Below are 8,045 nucleotides of genomic sequence, written 5' to 3' on the forward strand. Positions count from 1 at the left end.
GGCCCTACGTGGGGCTCAAACTCACGGACTGAAAGATCATGACCTGAGCCGAAGTCAGACGTTTAAGTGAGCCACCCAAGCAACTCAAGATTCTAGCTTTTAAAACTCTAAGAACTCAGCCTGGATATGATCCCTTCACAAAATGGAGTGGTATAGCATAAGGGTGCATAGAGACAGTGGGTTGATAAATATTTTAAATCCCAGTTGTGCTTCTACTACAATTCCTAGAACCTTACCTAGGCAGGGCAAAAAATTCCTGTTTAATCAGAGTCCAATGGGATTTACCTTCTTCCAGTGATTCAGCAACACAACTACTACTCACAGTAAGTACCAAGAGACCCCGAATCTGAAATATTTGAAGTGCCCTCAAGACTGGCCTCGTATGTAACTGAGTTTAAGCAACTCCACACCAGTAGGCAAACTGGGTCCCTCAATCCAGCCTTGAATGCACTCATGTCTGTCCTACTCTCTCCTCACTCCATTCATCTGTCTTCCTGAGCACATCAGATTATCTCAAGCTCTGCCTCCCTCATCTCTAATTTCAGAAAAGACATTTAACACTTGTAAACACCATTTTGAAATCATTTTATTCAAATAAAGGAGGCACAGGCCATGCATCCCAAGTTCTGAGCTAAGCTCCAGGGATCCGGAAATGCATGAGAAACAGTGTCTTGCCCTCTAGGAGCACACGAGGAAGAGCTATCGAGACAATGAAGGGAATGCAGCCTTAGCCTGGGATCGAAAAACAGGTCAACATGGACTGGGATTGGCCATGAGCCCCACATCATGGATAAAATATTCCAGGGCCAGCATTAGACATGGAGAGTCTGGGGAGGGAGGTGCTTTCTTGGAACTAGCTCAAAAGTGGGTGATGAAGCTGTATAACTTTGGCAGGATGGAAACCTCCTCCAGGGGACCAGGTGATGACATCTGATCTGGAAGCTTCTTGTCATTTCCAGTTGAGGAAATGGGGAAAGGAGTGATGAAGGAGAAAGGATATGGGGACTGGTATGCCACACTATTAGCCACCTTGGTTGTGACCAATGGGAGAAACTTTGGGGCCAGGTTGAAGGTTCTGGACACTCACGGACAGCATTAGGGGTGAAGCAAGGTATTTGTCTTCAGAGTCAGTGGGCTATGCACCTGTCGGGCATTAGATAGTGGCTTCCCTTTGAGAATTTTGGCTTTTCTTTGACCTGGGTTCCAATCTTCCTCTGTGGACAAAAGAAAAAAAAAAGATGATAATCAGAGAAGTACACAAAGACATCTGGATGTTGGAGGGGAAAAACGTGTTGCTGGGGAAGTACTTTCTAAATGTTGTCACTTCACATCACACATGGAAAAGATTATGTGAAGGGCACATTTGGGTATCAAGATATATGGCCAAGGCCCACTCAGCTGTCCTGGAGACAAAATACACCATTATCTTCACACACCTGTAGCCCATACTGATTGAATAACTGTGGCAGGATGGCTTCCATCAAGAGACAAAGGAACAAGGGCAATTGTGTCCAGGGGCAGAAATAGAAACAGAAATTAAGGAGATCATCTAGGACAAGGGGGCCCTGGACAAACTTCTGGAAGGCAACTGTTGGAGTGATGGAGAAGATCAAACAGGGGACAGCTGACCATACCCTGTGACCTCACCCAAAAAAGTCTCCTCTGGTTTTCAGTTCCTAAGAGCAGAAGGAAAGAAGAATGAGGGAGTCCGTTCCTCTGTCCCCACTCTGTCCAGGTCCTCCTCTGGACTTCCCAACAAGTGGTGGCCTCTGTCACTCCCACCACCCCATTTAGAAGCCTTCCAGATTCAGGAAATGAAGAGGACAGGAAGGAAAGAGACTCAGGGTTGGATTTTGGGGGTGCTGACTCAGCTCTTCCACCTATCTTTCTTCTTCCCCAGGAAACGCTAGGTCCAGAAGGCCTCTACGGCTCTTCCTCAAAGGCCTCCAGCTGCAGGGACATGTCATGGCTTCTGGTAACTGTTGCTTGAAGGGTCTGTGGGGGAGAAAACAGCAGCCATCAGGATATCCCTCCAGGATCAGGAACCTGAGCCCTGTGGGCCATCCTCTTGCATCAGGACTCCCACCATTAGAAAACCCTGCAGGCTGGGGTCCCTCCAAACCTATTTAGGAAATCTGGGGTGTGTTTTCAGATGCTTTCTCCTGCCCTTCCAACCTGCTATGTGCACCGGGCACGCCCTTTTGCCTTTACCGCCCCCATTTGACGTTACCCCAGCCGCTGGTCCAAAGGAGGTCCTGACAACTCGCAGTAAAGGACAAAATGCTGACAGCTGGGGGCGGGTCTTTGCTACAAGGAAATGGTAGTTCGAGAAAAGTCTGTCCTTCAGCCTGGGAAGGAATCTTTCATGGTGGGACAGCATGTATTTAAGAGAGGGTGGAATTTCTTGGTGAAGGCAGGAGCTTTCCCAGGCCCCTGAAATCCTGGCCAAGACAGGTCCTCATGCCCTTCTTTCAGTGATGCCTGGGCTGCCACAAGGAGTGAGTTTCAGATGTTCAGAAGTGGCTGCCTGGGCTCCACTGGGGACAGAGTGGCCTGGTCTGAATGGTAGGTCTGGGTTGAGCCATTTAGAAGTCCCTGTGTTTCCAGAGAATTCTGCACCCAGGAACTACATGGGAGAAGGGGATCCTCCACAGGCCAACTGCCAAAGCACATTTAGAATCCTGGGGGCAACTGCCACTGGAGGGTGGGGGAGGGGCTGGAAGCCTGAGAAGTCACTGGTCCCCTCTCCACCATCTCACTCACTGTCCTGCCCTCAAGAGGGAAGCAGAGACTCTTTGACCTGGAAGGAGGAACTTCATGATTCCCACTTTTCTTAGGGGGAAACCAGGGTCCAGAGAGACCCCTGGGTAGCTGGGGGACCAGCACAAACACACCTTCTCAATTACTAGGTCCATCAAAATTTTGCTCCTATACACAAATATGTACAGCTATATAGAGATACTGTACAGGGTGGCTGCCATCTGCCAGAAGCAGGTTTGCTGGTAATCGGAGGTGGCTCTGGCCCTCAGAGATGCCCTGTAGCTGAACACTGAGCTCGGGCCTTGGACAAAATGCCTGGGGCATTAAGGCCATCTGGGCTCTGTCTACCAAGTCCTTCTTCCCACCCTCCATGGACCCCACTACCCCTGACCCACCTGAGCTCCAGCCCTTGTGAAAGAGAGCCATCGAGAGATGAGTATACTGGAGGAGAAAAATCTCGAGGAAGAGTGTCCAGGGTGGGCAAAGGCCCAGAAAGTTAGAGATAAAATGGAAACCCAAGGCAAGATGGGCCAGTGACCCTAATAGGCAGAGATGAGGGGAAGATGAGGGGAAGTGAAAAAAAGGGGGTGGGTAAGGGAGGAAAAGGGAAAGACAAAGGTGGGGTCTGGGAGAGGCCAAGTGGGGGATTGCATTGTAGTGGGTGGCAGGAGGGGTAGGGAGGGCTGAAGAGTCAAAGCAGCACACTGGTAAAGTCTGACAGCATGGCCCTGGAACCTTCCAGGGTTGTCTTCTTAGGTCATGGCTGACAGCAAGGCATAGGGGCCAGCTGGGTCAGGACAGGAGAGGATGGAAAGCCCAAAAGTGTCCTTCTCTCATTTCTGTCCCTTTGTCCTCTCTTCCTTCCTTTCTGAGAAACCCAGCCCCAGAAACAAGAGAAAGGAAGGGAACAGGGTAAGGTAGGGTGGAAGGATGGGAACTGGACATCCTTTCCAGAAAGAAGTTACAGCTTAACAGTTATCAGTTCACTGACCAGGAAATGCCCCTCTAATGGTGGACAGTTAAGCATCCAGGATGGAGCTATGGGGGAGGAGTCGGGCTTGCAGACCTTCTAAACCTCTAGAATCCCTCCCTGAATGTTTTGTCCAGAGAGTGCAAGGGGAAGCCACATCTGAAGGAGACCAGCAAGTGACTCCTAGCCTGAGGAGAAGGTTGAGCTTCCTCCTCCAGGAAAGCTGCCAGAAGCACTGTGGCCCTGAGACATGTCAGGGACAGGCAAGAGACAGGGGTGCCAAAGCATGGCCCATCTCTCAAAACCCCCGCCAGGCTGCTCAGAGAAACTCCAGCAAGAGTAGCTGCCACTGTTTCTTCCCTCCACTTTGGTAGTGTGACAGCTATTTCTGGGGCCCTTATCCTGTGCCCCAGCTCTGCTGCCTCCAAGGCCCCATGCCCTGGGTGGAGACCAGGAATGGAAACTGGAATCAGAAGGCTGGAGAAGGGTTGTGGTCTGAAAGATGAAATTTAATTGCTCCCCACATAGCTCAGCCAGCACCAGCCTAACAGGATGGTTAGCATTTGGCATTTTCTTCAGGCAAGGGCCCAGAGACTTCACACTCTGGTGTTGCTATTGGAGCACGCTCACATGTGCTCACACACAGACCAGGACAGGGGAATCTGTGGAAAAGTTCCCTCAGAAGACTTTCCCAGTAAACCAACTCCCAACAGAGCATCTTCCAGGTATCTTGGAGGGGGATGGAGTCTTGGCCAGGGGTTTCTCTCACTTCCCTTTTGATGTTGCTGTTGCTGGTGTCCTCTGGTATTTATTTGTCCAGGGTTTCACCCATGCATAAGGTCATTATTTGATCAAACATTGGTTGAGCTTTACTAGGCAGTGAGGATACAAAGATGAAGGAGACCAAGTTCCTTCATTCAAGCACTGGGGTCCATAGTGACATGCTGAGAAGGGAAACAGAAGCCCAAGGGCTGGCCTGATGTCTCAGGTGTACATTCCCTGTACACGCATACATGGCATTCAGAGAAAATTAATGCTTGACAAATGCTCTAGGGGAATCCTGTCAACCAGGAAATATTGAGTGTACACTGTGCCCTGTGAGGAAGTCGGAAGCTAGGATGTGCTTTGCTCAGTCTGGACTTGAGTCAAAAAAAGGAAAAAGAAAAACCAAAAGCCAAAAAACTCCCATGCATTCACTCATGTTATCAGGGTCCTAGTCTTGAGCAGCACTGAGGTTGGAGGAAAGCAAACCACTCCAAGGAAGCCACTGAACATGCCCCCAAATGCTGTCAAAAGGCAGAAGCCAGGGGTTGGGACCAGGAAGGTGGTAGAAGCCCAGGTGATGGCCACTGGGGAGCCTTGGAGACTCAGGAAAGGGACGAGGGAAAGGTGGGGTGACATTGGAGTATCACTAAGGTGGCACCTCCTTACAATCAGAAACAGGGCCTGGTGGGAAAGAAAGTTGTCCTTCCCTCAGCTGGGAGGATCAAAGGGGATGCCACAGAGCCAGTTGGGCCCAGCCTCTCCCCACCACTCCTGCCTTTATCCATCCTTCTGGGAAAGAGGTCCAATCAGAGGGCTATTTGATGAGTCTCAAACCCTGGAGAACTTGGGATTCTGAATAGAGCTGTGCAGGAAAAAGGAGCTAGAAATGTTGTGGTCTCATATGCAGAAAGAAATGGAGGGAGAGAGAGAGCACAGTCAGGAGCGGCACCAAAGAGAAAAGCACAGTACTTAAAATATCATCACATACAAAAGAGGAGACCAGAGAAGGCAAAGGGAGTGTTGGACTTAGGGGAACCAGAGGGAAATCAGGGCAAAGAGAGATGCGCCCGAGGAACCCATTGGCTAGCCCTTGCCTGGGGAAGAGAGCCATTGTGGAGCACAGACAGGGTAGATGCGGTGGCTTGAAGGAGGCTGGGGAGGCTGAGTGGACCAGACACTGAGTTGGCAAGAAAAGCTTTCTGACTGGGAAAGTTCCTTCTGCTCCTAACTCAGGACCAGCCTCTCTTGAAGTAAATGCTAATGAAGAAAAATAGAGAAGGCTGGAGTGCACAGTCTAGACGCCAAAGGTGGCATTGTGCAGGCATTACTTGGAGAGAAGCTCATCTTTGACCTTCCAGCAGCACCTCTGGGACCTGCTGAGACCCTGGCTCTGGACCAGGCCTGAGAAAAGCAGGAGTGGCTTTCCAGAGAGCCTCTCTCCTTCCCAACCTTGTCCACGTGTCCTTGGTGGGAATATCTGAACTTCCCACATCCCATAGCCGAAGGCCGTCAGCCTCCCAGCCTGAGGCATGGTGGCCAAATGTTCTCAAACCCAATGTTGGATGCCCAGAAAGATCACATTTTAGCAATATACTATTTCCCACTGAGGGATACATAACAGGATAGTCTGGTAAGAGAGGCAGGTTTGGGGCCGAGCAAAGGGGGACATAAGGTCACTTCCATAGAGGCAGGATATTAGATCCCTTCACCATTCTAGAAATTTCCCTCTCCTCCCCTTAAACTCAGGCTGCCATGAGAATCCAAAAGCTGAGGGAGCTCAAATGGAGGCCGGCACAGCGTGGGGTAAACAGTTGTGAGAGAGAAGTTATACTTCCTTGAGGGAAGCGTTGGAGATTGTGTGCCCAGAAACTATATGTCATAGGCAGTTGCAGTGTGTGCACTTGATGCTGGTCCCCAGGAGCCCCAGGAGCCCCTGCCCAGAGTCCTTTCCATTGCCAGGCCCTGTCTGCTTTCTAGTCCACTCACCCCAGTTCCTCATGTCACAGAGTTTTCTGACTTGGTAGAGACCAGAGCTGAGAGAAGTCTCAAGCTGCCCTGTGGCACAGTGCCTAGAAAGGGTTGGGAGCTTGGAAAACAGTGAAATCCCAGTTCAGTTCAAGGATGACCAGAAGCCAGTATCGGGAGTTGGGTTTAGGATTTCTCTTCAAACAGGTTCCTAGGGTGATTTTCTCTGGATCAGCTGCTCTGACTATTCGAGCAGTTGGAGATCTACCATGTTGGAGTCTCCACTGTCTCTATTTCCTTGCCATGGCAACCATGTATACATTCCTCTTGACTTGGACTCCAAGAGAAGGTCCCTCAGAACATGCCCCACATAGTCCTACTGAGTAAATGGCACTGAAACAAGCCCTCTTCTCTGCTTTGCTTGCATTCCTCAGTCCACCACACCCCTCAGTTATTTCTTCGTTTGTTTATGTATTTGTCACTAGGCAGCTATGAACTTGAACTTGGTGTCAGGGATACAGCAATGAGTGGGACACACAGTCCCTGCTCTCAAGTTGCTCACTGCATCCCTGAGAAGGCCATGGTCCTAGACATTGGGGGGAAATGGCAATGGTCACAAGTATCCACTACAGCCTTTGTTAGATAGACCTCAGATGTCAATTTGCCATAGTCTTTCTTCTAAGTCACGCCTCACGGAGCCTGTTCTCTGCTCATCAAGATCTTGTAGTCTTGAAGGAGCTGCTGCTTGGGTGTCCAAATTCCCATAATCTACCTGTATGTTCTACTGACATTCTAGGGGGCAGGAAACATTCCTGTTGCAGCCTACAACATCCAGTGTGGGAAACCTTTAAAATACTAGAGACTCCAGGTTTCTGAGGGGTCTGATGCTTTCAGATGCTTCCTGAAACAAGCACAGGACTAAGGAAAGGAGAGCAGGAAGCCCCAAGATCCAGTCTCTGGTGTGTTTACAAGGGCTGGGATTGTGCATGGAAGCTCCCTTCTTGGGACCCCCAGTTGAAGGGCAGAGAGGCCCAGGGGTTGGTCCCAAGAAGATGGTGACAACACAGATGATGGTCAATGAGGAAGTCTGGGGGCCACATAGAGTGGGCCAGGAAGAGGTGGGGTTAAGTTGGAGTATCACCATGATGGTGACTGCTTAAAATCAGAAACAGGGCCTGGGAAATGGTTTAACAGAAAAACTCCCGTGTGTTTTAACATAATTAAAACAAAGAGATGGCGAGGAGAGAGGAAGGTGTCCCCGCTCCAGCTTGGAGAAAGGAGAGGAGTAAGGCATCGCCCAGGCCCCTATTGCAGCCTCTGTCTTCACTGGCCTCCAGTCTGGTCATGACTGAGGAGAAGGGCGTAAGGCAGGGGGCCGGATCCAACTCAAATACCTAGAAGACCCAAGACACTGGAGACAGAGAAGTTCTGTGGTCACATCTGCAGACAGAGACAAAGAAAGAGCGAAATCTCTCTACATCCAGCGATGTTCAGAGAGAGGAGAGAGAAGGATTTGGGGGGTTTTGTGCTTCAAAAAGATACAAAATAAGAAATCAGAAATTTTCAGAGAGGCAGAGAAAAATGC

General features: G+C 50.0%; 1 long non-coding RNA gene across 2 annotated transcripts; it reads right to left on the reverse strand.

Moving 5' to 3' along the window:
• Positions 1 to 566: 566 nt before the first annotated feature.
• LOC115302500 lies at positions 567 to 2,636 on the reverse strand. Of its 2 annotated transcripts, XR_003913499.1 has the most exons (4): positions 2,231 to 2,636; positions 1,881 to 1,995; positions 1,648 to 1,676; positions 567 to 1,214 (listed from the first exon to the last, which is right to left on the reverse strand). It is a non-coding gene; the product is annotated as an uncharacterized LOC115302500 (long non-coding RNA). The 2 variants fall into 2 exon arrangements; XR_003913498.1 differs by lacking the exon at positions 1,648 to 1,676.
• Positions 2,637 to 8,045: the final 5,409 nt, after the last annotated feature.

Source organism: Suricata suricatta, chromosome 9 (genome assembly GCF_006229205.1).
Source record: "Suricata suricatta isolate VVHF042 chromosome 9, meerkat_22Aug2017_6uvM2_HiC, whole genome shotgun sequence".
Lineage (NCBI taxonomy): Eukaryota > Metazoa > Chordata > Mammalia > Carnivora > Herpestidae > Suricata > Suricata suricatta.